The 14,442-nt window shown below is 43.6% G+C and overlaps 1 protein-coding gene across 2 annotated transcripts in view; it reads left to right on the top strand.

Annotated features, from left to right (window-relative positions):
* Positions 1 to 14,442, top strand: part of nck1b (NCK adaptor protein 1b) — a 65,999-nt gene that overhangs the window by 5,516 nt on the left and 46,041 nt on the right. The window contains exon 1 of one of the 2 annotated variants that reach the window (XM_083547896.1): positions 4,723 to 4,773. The exons of the other annotated variant lie outside the window; for it this stretch is intronic. The gene's annotated coding sequence lies outside the window, so the exon portion shown is untranslated. Of the gene's footprint in view, positions 1 to 4,722; positions 4,774 to 14,442 lie in introns of those variants that run through there. 2 annotated transcript variants of the gene reach the window in all.

Genomic DNA, 14,442 nt, shown 5'->3' with positions numbered 1-14,442 from the left:
CAGTGATCCCTCAGTAACTTCTCAGTGATCCCTCAGTAACTTCTCAGTGATTTCTTAGTTACTTCTCAGTGATTTCTTAGTTACTTCTCAGTAATTCCTCAGTACCGTCAGTGATTCCTTAGTTCATTTTTAAACATTTGATGGTGCAGTAATGGTGGAACATTAACTTGAAGCGTTGCCTTATAACGTCAGAATGTCTAAAAGCTAAAACCTCACCTTTTGTAGCTACACACTAATAACAGAACAGAAATGACTGTGTGTGTGTGTGTGTGTGTGTGTGTGTGTGTGTTGTGTGTGTAGGGGGTTTGAGGCCTGTTGCAGCTGGTGAAGGTTGTAGTTTCTGTAATCATCATCTGTCTGACAGGTCTTTCCACAACCTCTCATTAAGGTGAGAGAGACAGACTGAGGCACACAGAGACGTTGTTTTGAGGCCCTAAATCTAACTTGTGAGGCCAAAGGAAGGGCAAGGGGCAAGAGAGAGGGAGCAAATATTAATTCAGATTCATTGGTATGTGCTTTTTAAACATCTCGGTACCCATTTAGTCTCCATTTATTTGCTGTTATAATACCCTCCACTCTTCTGGGAGATTTGTATGAGATTCATTCAGCCACATTTAAGTCAGGTACTGATGTAGGTGAGGAGGCCTGGGGTGCAGTCAGCGTTCACACTCATCCCAAAAGTGTTCAGTGTGGTTTCGAGTTCTATAGCAGTAGATCTTCCACTGTAAACCATGCAAAGCATATCTTCATGGAGCTGGCTTTGTGCACAGGGGTATTGTCATGCTGGAATAGTTTGGGTTTTCGAGTATGACTCTACATGATGCCATGAAAGGCAGAATTTCTTCTTATATGGGCGTTTCTCCCGGAAGAGCGAGAGCAAGAGCGCTCTCATCACCATGCTTCATTCGGGGAAAAAGTGTGTTTCTGGATCCGAGGGAGAACCTTTTTCAGTACTTAACATCTAGACTCGTCCTGCTGTAGCCGTCATTACTGCTGTTTTTCAGGATGCTCAATTTCAGACTCTGGATCCGATTTCAGATCAAATATGTTCACATGGATCTGATTGGATCTGTATCAAGGTTTTGATGCTGTTTTATTCATAGCGATGTCTGTAGATCTCCTGATACGGGTTTTTCTCTGGTTGATGAGCGATAAGTTTGGCCAATATGTTTGGCCGTTGTTATTTCTTTCTTCCCTTCATTTTATAAAAAGTTAATTAATATGTGATTAAAACATTGATCTTTGTAACGAATGAAAGGTTATGAATCTTTTTTCCTACTCTTTATTTATAATTTAATAAGGTTATGTTAAATTGTGATTATGTAATGTTATGTTTAAATTTGATGTTAATCTTAAAATCTTTAAAAAATCAAAAGCTTAGCTCCACCCTCGACAGACCTCCAGGAGCTCGGCTGTAGATTTCTAAAGACACATTGGAGATATGAAGGATGCAACACTACTCTATAGTTGCTCAAGAGTAGCATATGCTTGGACTCCTAAAACTCATAACATAAATATTACTTTTATTTTTTTTTACCACTGTGACCAAAAAAAAATCATGTCTATGCTTCATGAGCTGTTTAGGGTCCACCATCTCCAACATCAAACATCATGTCCAAGTTCTTCCTTTTTTTTTTTTTTTTCTTTTTAAGATATTTTGGGTCTAAATCATTTTTATTTATTTTTATATTTTTGTTTTCAGTATCACTGTTTTTTTTTTTTTTTTTTATCACCCCCCCTACCCCCCCCTTTCTGACCACAACCCAATTTTACTAACTATCTTAGTGATCAATAGATGTAAATGTTTTGTACTCCTTAGTTCTCTCTTTCTCTTTCTTTCTCTCTTTTTCCTACTCTCTCTCTCTTTCTTATTCTCTCTCTTATTCTTACTCACACTCTCGCTCAAGTTGTAGGCTGAACTTCACATCCTGTTCTGTGCAGCTGATCAGGACGCTGCTCTGACGTGGCACTTGTTTGCTGCCTTCCCCCCACACATGCTTTCTCTCTCTTTCTCTCTCTCTCTCTGACTTGCTATCTTTCTTTTCTCTTTCTCGCTCTTCATCTCTCTGTCTTGCTATGTCACTCTTTTTCTTGCTCTCTCTCTCTCTCTCTCTCTCTCTCTCTCTCTCTCTCTCTCTCTCTCTCTCTTTTCCCTCTTTCTTGGTCTTGCTATCTGACTGTCTGTCTGTCTTGCTGTCTCTCTCTCTCTCTCTCTCTCTCTCTCTCTCTCTCTCTCTCTCTCTCTCTCTCTCTCTCTCTCTCTCTCTCTGTCATTCTCTGTCCTGCTGTCTCTCTCTTTATCTCTCTCTCACTCTCGGTTTTTCTCTCTTTTGTCCCTCATGTCTTGCCATTTGTTTCTTCTTTTTTTTTGTTTATACTCATTCTGTCTTGCTATCTCTGTCCATCTCTCAGCTCTATTCCCTTTTTTTCTGTCTGTCTGTGTCTCTCTGTCCCCCCCCTTCTTTTTCTGTCTCACTCTTTCTGATTTCTATGCAAATAGCAATGCAGGAATAGAGCAAAAATAATTACAACTGTGTGTGTGTGTGTGTCAGTGTTATGCATTGACTTATTTTTGTCAAAGAATGATGATGCATCTGAAGCTGCCTACTTATAAAGTGCATAATGTGTGTGTGTGTGTGTGTGTATGTATATATATATATATATATATAGAGTTGGGTGTGAGTTGTGGGAGGGCGGATGGGGTGTGAGTTGTGGGAGGGCGGGTAGGGCAGGTGGTGTGTGAGTTGTGGGAGGGCGGGTGGAGTGTGAGTTGTAGAAGGGCGGGTGGGGTGTGAGTTGTGGGAGGGCGGGGAGGGCGCGTGGAGTGTGAGTTGTAAAAGGGCGGGTGGGGTGTGAGTTGTAGGAGGGCGGGAAATGGCGGGTGGGGTGTGAGTTGTGGGAGGGCGGGTGTAGTGTTAGTTGTAGGAGGGCGGGGAGGGCGGGTGGGGTGTGAGTTGTGGGAGGGCGGGTGGAGTGTGAGTTGTAGGAGAGCGGGGAGGGCGGGTGGGGTGTGAGTTGTGGGAGGGCGGGTGGAGTGTGAGTTGTAGGATTGGGGTCGCAGGGCGGGTGGGGTGTGAGTTGTGGGAGGGCGGGTAGGGCGGGTGGGGTGTGAGTTGTGGGAGGGTGGGTGGAGGGTGAGTTGTAGGAGTTTTTGGAGGGCGGGTGGGGTGTGAGTTGTTGGAGGGCGGGTGGGGTGTGAGTTGTTGGAGGGCGGGTGGAGTGCGAGTTGTAGGAGTGCGGGTGGAGTGTGAGTTGTAGGAGGGCTCTTTATCCATTTTGCATTGCATGATTCATTGTTGCTGCTTCAGGGATTGTCAGGATGCAGGTCTTCATGTCTGCCTGTTTCTTATGCATCCAACACATAGTTTGTGAGAATGTTGACACATGGTGATGCTATTGGATAATGGCTGTAATGTTTTGGCTCTTCTGTATATTATATTAACATCCTGCCTCTGACCCACTGATGTCCACTGATGTCCACTCATGTCAGCACTGTGCCTTTTCTTGGCCACTTCCTTTTCTGATTTAGCAACACAACAGACTGAGAGATAATGCTATAAATATCCCTGTATGCATGTCCTTATAGTGTAGTGCAATGAATTGTGATGTAATATAACATATCATCACTGCAGAAATCACCAGTGTCTCTCTTTTTCTACTTTTAGGACACTTGTGCCTCTTTTTAGGTACCGTAATTTCCGGACTTTTAAGCGCACTTAAATATAAGCCGCACCCACTGAATTTAACAAAGATTTTTATTTTAAACAAATATTTTTATTTTATTTTAAATAAATAAGCCGCACCTGTCTATAAGCTGCACTGAAACTAATGAACTTTACACAGGCTTTAATGAAAGACAGTGTCTGTTACACGGCTTGTATCTAAACAGTAGCCTACCAAGAAAGTCATTGTTCACTGTCTTCCTCCTTCCTTTCACAAATATTTCTCTCTGGAGTTTTTCTTTTGGCATCGTCATGCGTTTAAAAATCACCATCGGTGAAGCTTTTCTCCCGATGCCGTGCAGCACAGAACACAGGTTTTTTCATGCCCGGTTTAGGTACTTTTATCTAATTTTAGGACACTTGTGCCTCTTTTTTATGTACTTTTATCCACTTTGACACCAGTGCCTATTTTTAGCCTCTTTTCAGACACTGTGCCTTTCTTGAGGTATTTTGAGCTCACCAGTGGTTATGTTTATGTTCTTTTATCTACTTTTGGGACAACAGTGTCTCTCTCTCTAGCTTCTTTTAGGACACCAGTGCCTCTTCTTAGGTAGGTTTATCCACTATTAGGACACTGGTGCCTCTGTTTAGCCTCTTTAAAGACACCTGTGCCTTTCTTGAGGTTTTTTGAGGACACCAGTGGCTATGTTTATGTTCTTGTTTCTACTTTTAGGACCACAGTATCTCTGTTTAGTTTCTTTTAGGACACCTGTGCTTCTGGTTAGGTACTTTTATCCACTTTTAGGACACCATTTGATCAGTTTAAGGGTTATTTATACACTTTTAGGATACCAGTGCCCTTTAATTTTTATAAGTTCAGTCATTATAATTTTTATAATGACCGAAGTAAGGGGAAACACCAAAATATAACAGTTGTGGGTTTAGAGAGCTACTGCATTGCTTATGTAGTCTTACTTCATTTAGAACTTTCACTTCTCCATTTTTTGGTAATAATGTTCACATTGTCTCACTTGAAGTTACTCAGGCAGACAAGACGGAGTAAACAAAAGGGGGGTTCATCCTGCTGGATATTCTTAACTCTGGAGCCCAGGTAACAGCTTTCTCTAGCGTTGGCACGTGTTTACGGCGTGAGGGCGATTTTAGTGCTGTTTGTGGTAGAGAACGCGAAGAGGTTCTGAGATTTCTAATAATGCGCCCGGCTCAACGTTTCCTCTTCAGCTGTACTGATTCATGTAGTGTGACTGTAACGGATCATTCACAGAGACTCCACATTTAAGGGTTAAAAGCATTTTAGCTTGCGTTCATGTAAGGAATTGAAAGGATCACAGGAAAAGAATCCACTTTTAGGTGAAAGGAAGCTCACTTCATGCCAGGGTCACAACACACCGCTGTGTGGTGGATTATTTATTTTTTTTAGCTCACACACTATTTCTTGCACAGTAACGAACTGGGATGATAACTGTTCTGTTTAAATTTAACAACTGAACAAAACTGTACATTTCCCCTCGGGTCCTGATTGGTCGTGGCATTTTTCTCCATAAAAAGATTGTTGTTTGCTTCAAGAACCTGCATTTTTAGTGTTTAATCACAGTTTTACTCCATTTACTTTTCAGTTCTTTATTCTTTCACTGCAGTTCAGTTTATTTATTGAAAACAGTGTCTTAATAACTTTTTTTTTTTAATTGCACTTTTTTCATAACTGGCAAAAAATTTTGCAGAGTACTGGATGTCCCACCACCAGGGGTGTGTAACTCCACGTGTTTTGACAAGCATGTGGTTTTATTTTTGCAGTTTCCCGCCATGGCTATTGAGCTGCTTAAATACAGTGGAGGTGGAGCTGGAAGTTACAGTGAGGAAAATAAGTATTTGAACACCCTGCTATTTTGCAAGTTCTCCCACTTAGAAATCATGGAGGGGTCTGAAATTGTCATCGTAGGTGCATGTCCACTGTGAGAGACATAATCTAAAAAAAAAATTCCAGAAATCACAATATATGATTTTTAAACTATTTATTTGTATGATACAGCTGCAAATAAGTATTTGAACACCTGTCTATCAGCTAGAATTCTGACCCTCAAAGACCTGTTAGTCTGCCTTTAAAATGTCCACCTCCACTACATTTATTATCCTAAATTAGATGCACCTGTTTGAGGTCGTTAGCTGCATAAAGACACCTGTCCACCCCATACAATCGGTAAGAATCCAACTACTAACATAGCCAAGACCAAAGAGCTGTCCAAAGACACTAGAGACAAAATTGTACACCTCCACAAGGCTGGAAAGGGCTACGGGAAATTTCCAAGCAGCTTGGTGAACAAAGGTCCACTGTTGGAGCAATCATTAGAAAATGGAAGAAGCTAAACATGACTGTCAATCTCCCTCGGACTGGGGCTCCATGCAAGATCTCACCTCGTGGGGTCTCAATGATCCTAAGGAAGGTGAGAAATCAGCCCAGAACTACACGGGAGGAGCTGGTCAATGACCTGAAAAGAGCTGGGACCACCGTTTCCAAGGTTACTTTTGGTAATACACTAAGACGTCATGGTTTGAAATCATGCATGGCACGGAAGGTTCCCCTGCTTAAACCAGCACATGTCCAGGCAAGTCTTAAGTTTGCCAATGACCATTTGGATGATCCAGATCAGTCATGGGAGAAAGTCATGTGGTCAGATGAGACCAAAATAGAACTTTTGGGTCATAATTCCACTAAACGTGTTTGGAGGAAGAAGAATGATGAGTACCACCCCAAGAACACTATCCCTACTGTGAAACATGGGGGTGGTAGCATCATGCTTTGGGGGTGTTTTTCTGCACATGGGACAGGGCGACTGCACTGTATTAAGGAGAGGATGACCGGGGCCATGTATTCCGAGATTTTGGGGAACAACCTCTTTCCCTCAGTTAGAGCATTGAAGATGGGTCGAAGCTGGGTCTTCCAACATGACAATGACCTAAAGCACACAGCCAGAATAACCAAGGAGTGGCTCTGTAAGAAGCATATCAAGGTTCTGGCGTGGCCTAGCCAGTCTCCAGACCTAAACCCAATAGAGAATCTTTGGAGGGAGCTCAAACTCTGTGTTTCTCAGCGACAGGCCAGAAACCTGACTGATCTAGAGAAGATCTGTGTGGAGGAGTGGGCCAAAATCCCTCCTGCAGTGTGTGCAAACCTGGTGAAAAACTACAGGAAACGTTTGACCTCTGTAATTGCAAACAAAGGCTCCTGTACCAAATATTAACATTGACTTTCTCAGGTGTTCAAATACTTATTTGCAGCTGTATCATACAAATAAATAGTTAAAAAATCATACATTTTGAATTCTGGATAAAATTTTTTTTTTTAGATTGTCTCTCACAGTGGACATGCACCTATGATGACAATTTCAGACCCCTCCATGATTTCTAAGTGGGAGAACTTTTAGCCGGGTGTTCAAATACTTATTTTCCTCACTGTAGCTAGTTCAACATGCTTAGCTGGTTTAACACATTTAGCTAGTTCAACAAGCTTAGTTCAACACGCTCAGCTGGTTCAACACGCTCAGCTGGTTCAACACGCTCAGCTGGTTCAACACGCTCAGCTGGTTCAACACGCTCAGCTGGTTCAACACGTTTAGCTATTCCAACACGTTTAGCTATTCCAACACGTTTAGCTATTCCAACACGTTTAGCTATTCCAACACGTTTAGCTATTCCAACACGTTTAGCTATTCCAACACGTTTAGCTATTCCAACACGTTTAGCTATTCCAACACGCTCAGCTGGTTCAACACGCTCAGCTGGTTCAACACGCTTGGTTCAGCATGCTCAGCTGGTTCAACACGCTCAGCTGGTTCAACACGCTCAGCTGGTTCAACACGCTCAGTTCAACACGCTCAGCTGGTTCAACACGCTCAGTTCAACACGCTCAGCTGGTTCAACACGCTCAGTTCAACACGCTCAGCTGGTTCAACACACTCAGCTGGTTCAACATGGTTAGTTCAACACGCTCAGCTGGTTCAACACGCTCAGCTGGTTCAACACGCTCAGCTGGTTCAACACGATTAGTTCAACACGCTCAGCTGGTTCAACACGCTTAGTTCAACACGCTCAGCTGGTTCAACACGCTCAGCTGGTTCAACACGGTTGGTTCAACACCCTTAGTTCAAAACGTTCAGCTGGTTCAACAGGCTCAGCTGGTTCAACACGCTTAGTTCAACACGCTCAGTTCAACACGCTCAGCTGGTTCAACACGCTTAGTTCAACACGCTCAGCTGGTTCAACACACTCAGCTGGTTCAACACGGTTAGTTCAACACGCTCAGCTGGTTCAACACGCTCAGCTGGTTCAACACGCTCAGCTGGTTCAACACGCTCAGCTGGTTCAACACGCTCAGCTGGTTCAACACGCTCAGCTGGTTCAACACGCTCAGCTGGTTCAACACGCTCAGCTGGTTCAACACGGTTGGTTCAACACGCTCAGCTGGTTCAACACGCTCAGCTGGTTCAACAGGCTCAGCTGGTTCAACACGCTTAGTTCAACACGCTCAGCTGGTTCAACACGCTTTGTTCAACCCGCGCAGCTGGTTCAACCCGCGCAGCTGGTTCAACCCGCGCAGCTGGTTCAACCCGCGCAGCTGGTTCAACACGCTCAGATGGTTCAACATGCTCAGCTGGCTTAACACGTTTCGTTCAAAACGCTCAGCTGGTTCAACACGCTCAGCTAGTTTAGCACACTTGGTTCAACGCGCTTAGTTCAACACACGCTTAGTTCAACACGCTCAGCTGGTGCAACAGGCTCAGCTGGTGCAACATGCTTAGTTCAACACGTTTCTTTCAACACGCTCAGCTTTTTCAACACGTTTAGCTAGTTCAACACGTTTAGCTAGTTCAACACGTTTAGCTAGTTCAACACGTTTAGCTAGTTCAACACGTTTAGCTAGTTCAACACGTTTAGCTAGTTCAACACGTTTAGCTAGTTCAACACGTTTATTTCAACATGCTTAGTTTAACACGCTCATCTGGTTCAACACGTTTAGCTATTTCAACACCCTTAGTTCAACATGCTTAGTTTAACACGGTCAGCTGGTTTAACATGCTTAGCTAGTTGAACACGGTTAGTTCAACACACATAGCTTGGTCAACACGTTTAGCACCGCACACTTAGCTGGTTCAACAGAGTTATTTCAACACTGCTATTTGAACACGCTTAGGTAGGTAAACACGCTTAGGTTAGCTGGTTTAACATGCTTAGGTAGTTGAGTTAGTTTAAAACACTTAGCTGGTTCAACACATAGCACAGCACACTTAGCTAGTTTAACAAGCTCTTATTTTAATATAATATAATTTTGTGATCTTATTAATCTGCTATCAGGTTTGTTCAGACTCTATAAGCGTTTGTTGTAGCTTGAATGCTGTTGGCTGTCATGTGACTTGCTTAGATCCATCACACGCGGTCAGTCGGTCTTTCCAAAAGAAACATCAGCACACGCAATCACGTCTCGCAGGACCCATCACGGGGAATTTAAAGTCTTTCCGTCAGTCTTTCACTTCCTTTTTCCATGGGAAGTGTAGTATATATCTTACTTTCACATTATAAAGAATTGTAGTGTAGTCCAGACCCTCCTGCACTAATCATCCCAGATGTCAGGAGCTCACACTCTTTTATTCTGAGTAGTACATTTATCACGTTTTTAGGTTTGTGGTTTCGGCTGCGGTTATTTCTTTGCACTTCGACTCTTCACACCACCAGATGTTTGAACTGGATACAGCGTCACCTGCGTTCACTAAAGTGGGGGGAAGAACACGGACCCCTCTGTGAACGAGTGCAATGTGTTGTGCTTAGAGCACTGAAACTTAACAGACTAGCCTTTTAACGGTATCTCACTGAAAACTACACCCGACTCTGGCTTGGGTGTTGGGGGAGTTCTGTGGGTGTGTTTTTATTTTTTCCAAGTCATAAGTGGGGAATCGATGCATTATTAAATCTTATTCTGAAGTGCAGACGCTCTCGGACTAACAACCAATCAAATGACCAATAAATACGGAGAAGGCGGAGCTTACCGCATCTAATGGTAAATTTGGTAAAAAAAAAATTCCGGTACATTTTCTATGGGAATTCCATCTGGGGAATTTTGGAATTATTCAGAGTTGGAAACTTACTAGGAAGTTAGGGGAATTTATTCGAAATTTCGGGGGAAATTACTATTACAATTTGTCCAAGTCAAAGGTGGGAAATTGATGGATCACTAATCCTTATGAGCGCAGACGCTCTCCAACTAACAGCAGCCAATCAGAGAAACGGTTCCAAACGTGTAACGCAGAGAGGAGGCGGAGCTTACTGCGTCTAATGGTAAATACACTGTATAGACAAAAGTTTGTGGACACCTGAGAGTAAGATGTGCTTTTTGAACATCTCGTTCCACATTGAGTCTCCGTTGTACCGTAAAGAGAACTTCCACTCTTCTGGGACGTTGATGTTGGTGAGGAGGAACAAAGGTGATCAGGAGGGTTGAGGTCAGAGCTCTAAAACAGGAGATCTTCCATGTAAAGCATATCTTCATGCAGCTGGCTTTGTACACAGGGTTATTTTCATATTGTCTGCTTTGAAATATGTTTGGAGAAGAACCACATATGGCAGGAAACACCCGCTGTCCCAATACTTTTTAACTTATAGTGCATGTTGGAGCTGTTGGGTTCAGGAGCAGTAGCTACGTTTACTATTATGAACATGTTGTACTTTAGCTCTAGCTATTAACGAGATCATTGTAAGCCCACCTGGATGAGGGGCGTCGAACAAATGCCCTCAATGTGAATAGACACACCAGCGCATCCCAACTACACCTCGCCACACAGAGTTCCTGTGAGAAACTGTGGTTCCTGCCAGTTCTCCGACTCAGAACGATCAGGCCAACACTTCTCTAGAATCGAGTAAAGCCATGATTGTATGGACGAGAGGAGAAATTGTGATTTATAATATCTTTTTTTTTACCCGTTCCAGCAGATGGAATGTGGAATTTCATAAAATGTCACTGGGTATGATTTAGTGCTGCCATCTCTCTGTATCAGGGAGTTTATATATTTTTTATTATGGAGGACGTGAATGCGAAACCGAATGACTGCTGGAGTTTCTGTGCCACGATATACATCAGCACACCTGCATGATGAAATGTAGTGTAGAGGAACTGCAGCCCCAGATTTGACAGGAAGTGTGCACTGGCTTTGTCTGTCAGGGAGACAGAGGGAATACACACACACACACAAACACACACACACACATACAGAAAATTATTATATTATTTATATTTGTGATCACTGACCTTTGAACAGTTTACATTTTTCAAACAATTTTAAATACAATGCTTGTTTGGTTAAATAATATATAAAATAATATTTCATAATAATAATAATAATTAAAAAAAAGAATGGAATAAAAGAGAAAATATACCGATGGAGTGAATAAATAAAGGATGGAAGGAATGAAGACATTTGTTATGCTGAAATAAGCAGAACAGTGAACTATAAAACATCTTTATATCTGAGGAAAATTAAATATTACATTTAAAAACACACAATTGTACAATATCTCACAAAAGTGAGTACACCCCTCACCCCCCTTTTGTTATATCTTCTCAAGGAACAATACTAGAGAAATAAATGTTATTTCATTTCTAATATTTTAGAGTAGTCAGTGTGCAGCTTGTAAAGCAGTACAGGTAGCAGTATCCATCTTGTGTGGTTGCATAGCAATCTGTGTGTGTGTGGTGTGTATATATGCTGGCTGCATCCAAATAGAGTCAGAGAGGTATGGGGCCTCCCAATCCTGCTTTCCTCCTGGTCCTGGAAGCTGATTAAAATCACTGAAGCATTTGCGCTGAGCCTCTCCGATCGACAGCTTGCGTGTCCTGATCACTTCAGCGTGATTTTTTTATTCCACAGATCACTGATATTCCGAATGATTCGCCAAATGACAGTAAAGTCACAAAGCTTTTATTATTATGCAGGCGCATCTGACACACCAAACCGTGCGAGAGATCATTACTCTCCCAAACCTGCAGGTGGCAGTAGTCTGCAGGTCTTTGAAATGGTGATGAGCTCCGCCTCCGAGTCGACATGCAGAATCGGACGAAAAACAGCTGACTGTGTCCGACCAGAACCGACAGTGCGGAAAAAAACTACAGCCGACCGGCGTTCAAAAACCACGCAACATTTCACTCCGGCCGACTGTCAGCTTGGTGTTAAGTTCTTATCCTCCGTTCTTAATCTTGCGTTATAGTTTTCTTTGGGTGTATATAATGCAGCTTTTCTAGAGAGAATGAGAATAACGTGTGGAGAGAGAGTATGAGAATAACGTGTGAAAAGAGAGAGAGAGTGAATGGGAATAACTCCTCCCCAATCCTCCCTGCTCCTCCTTCTCCTCCTCTCCACTCTTCACCGCTCCTCCTCCTCTCCACTCCTCACCAATCCTTCCCTGCCCCTCCTCCTCTCCGCTCCTTCTCCTCCTTTCCACTCTTCACCGCTCCTCCTCCTCCCCAATCCTCCCTGCTCCTCCTCTCCGCTCCTCCTCCTCCTTTCCACTCCTCTCCGCTCCTCCTCTTCCTTTCCACTGCTTTCCGCTCCTCCTCTCTCCTTCTCTTTGATCCTCTTTGCTCCTCCTCCACTCCGATCCTCCCCCCTACTCCTCTTCGCTCCTCCCTACTCCTCTACACTCCTCCTTCTCTCCGCTTCTCCCCGCTCCTCCTCTCTCCTCTCCGATCCTCCTTGCTCCTCCTCCACTCCGCTCCTCCTCCCTACTCTTCTCTGCTCCTCCCAGCTCTTCCTCCCCGCTCCTCCTTCTCTCTGCTCCTCCCTGATCGAAATCTTCCCCGCTCCTCCTAGCTGCTCCTCCTCTCCGCTCCTCTTTGCTCCTCCCAGCTTCTCCTCTTTACTCCTCCCTGCTCTTTCTCCTTCTCTCCACTCTTCACCGCTCTTCCTCCTCTCCACTCCTTACCAATCCTTCCCTGCCCCTCCTCCTCTCCGCTCCTTCTCCTCCTTTCCACACTTCACCGCTCCTGCTCCTCCTCATCTCCGCTCCTCCCCGCTCAAAATCCTCCTAGCTGCTCCTCCTCTCTGCTCCTCTTTGCTCCTCCTCTCTCATCCTCCCCGCTCCTCCTACTCTCCGCTCCTTTTCCTCTCCGCTCTTCCCGCTCCCTCCTCCCAGCTCCTCCTCTTCGCTTCTCCCCGCTCCTTCTTTTCGCTCTTCCCCGCTCCTCCCAGCTCCTCCTCCTTCTCTCCGCTCCTCCCTGCTTGCTCCTCCTCCCTCCTCCTCTCCGCTCCCCCCCTCATTGCTCCTCCTCCTCTCTGTTCCTTTCCGCTCCTCTTCGCTTCTCCTCCCTCCTCTCCACTTCTCCCCGCTCCCGTTTCCTCTCGGCTCCTCATCGCTCCTTTTCTGTCCTTCTCGCTCCTCTACACTCCTTATCACTGCTTCTGGCTCTTCCCCACTCCTCCTAGCTCCTCATAGCTTTTATTTGGTCCTCCCTTCCTTACGCTCTCCTTCGCTCTTCATCGCTTCTTCCAGATCTCTTGGTGTATGGAAAGTGACTGTGGATTTCTCTCACACACACACACACACACACACACACACACACACACACACACACACACACACACACACACACACACACACACACACACACACACACACACACACACACACACACACACACACACACACACACACACACACACACACACACACACACACACTCAAACAGATAGTTCTAGGCCAAAAAACAGCTTTGTTCTTGAGTGGCTTTGCTGAAAATATGATTTTCTTTGGTATTTTGAATGGAATGATGGGATTGAAACCCACTGAAACTGTTTTTTATTTTATTTATTTTTTTATGGTAAACACATTTCCTTTATCATGCAAAGCAGTGTGGTAAAAGTAATACGTGAAAAAGTCTTAAAGTAAATTTTTTTTAATAAAAATAGATATTGATGCCTGTGATGATCTTCACCTCTAAATACATTTAGATTATTTATTGCATGAACGGATAAAGAAAATACACTGTATGGACTAAAGTATCGAGACAGCAAAGTTGGAGGCACACAATTATATAAAACGTCTTGGAATTATATTTCATGGCAATGTTCCTGTGCACAAAGCAAAACCCCATGAAGATTTACTTGGTTTAACGTGGACGAGGGGTTTGCGTGTGTGTAGACTTTATATGGATTATCATTTTTAATAATCAGATGAATGCATACGATTTTGGAATTGATAAAAAAAAATCAGGGTCATAACAAGGTCAAGTATCCACTTTTAGTCAGTCAGGTTAATATCAATAGGCATCTATTTGTTTTCTGTAAAAACAAAAAAAAACAAACAAAAAAAATAAACAGGCTTATGAGTGTGTCTATAGGGGCTTCTTGATGGCTCTCCAAGATATAAGAGCATCAGATGCTGATGTTGAGAAGGTGTGGAGGTCTGAGGTTCACTCAGAGTTCTTTACAAAGTTGTTTATTGGGGTTGAGGGCAGAGGAGTTTGAGCTCTTTCATTTAAACCTTAACACACCATGTCTTCATGGAGCTCACTTTGTGCACAGAGACATTGTCATGCTGGAACAGGTTTTGGACTCGATCTCTCACTTCCAGTGAACTAGAACAGTACAGGACACAAAGCCCGCAGGTGGCATGTTCAGGAATGTGCATACAGCATGTCTAAATCAACATGTTGGCCAAGATTGCACTGAACTATATCAAGGTTCTTCAGAAAGATGTCTTTTCCATTGTCTCTCACCCAGAC

Source organism: Silurus aristotelis (genome assembly GCF_946808225.1).
Source record: "Silurus aristotelis genome assembly, chromosome: 1".
Lineage (NCBI taxonomy): Eukaryota > Metazoa > Chordata > Actinopteri > Siluriformes > Siluridae > Silurus > Silurus aristotelis.
Note: the sequence above shows the minus strand (reverse complement) of the source record. Positions and strands in the feature narration are given on the sequence as shown.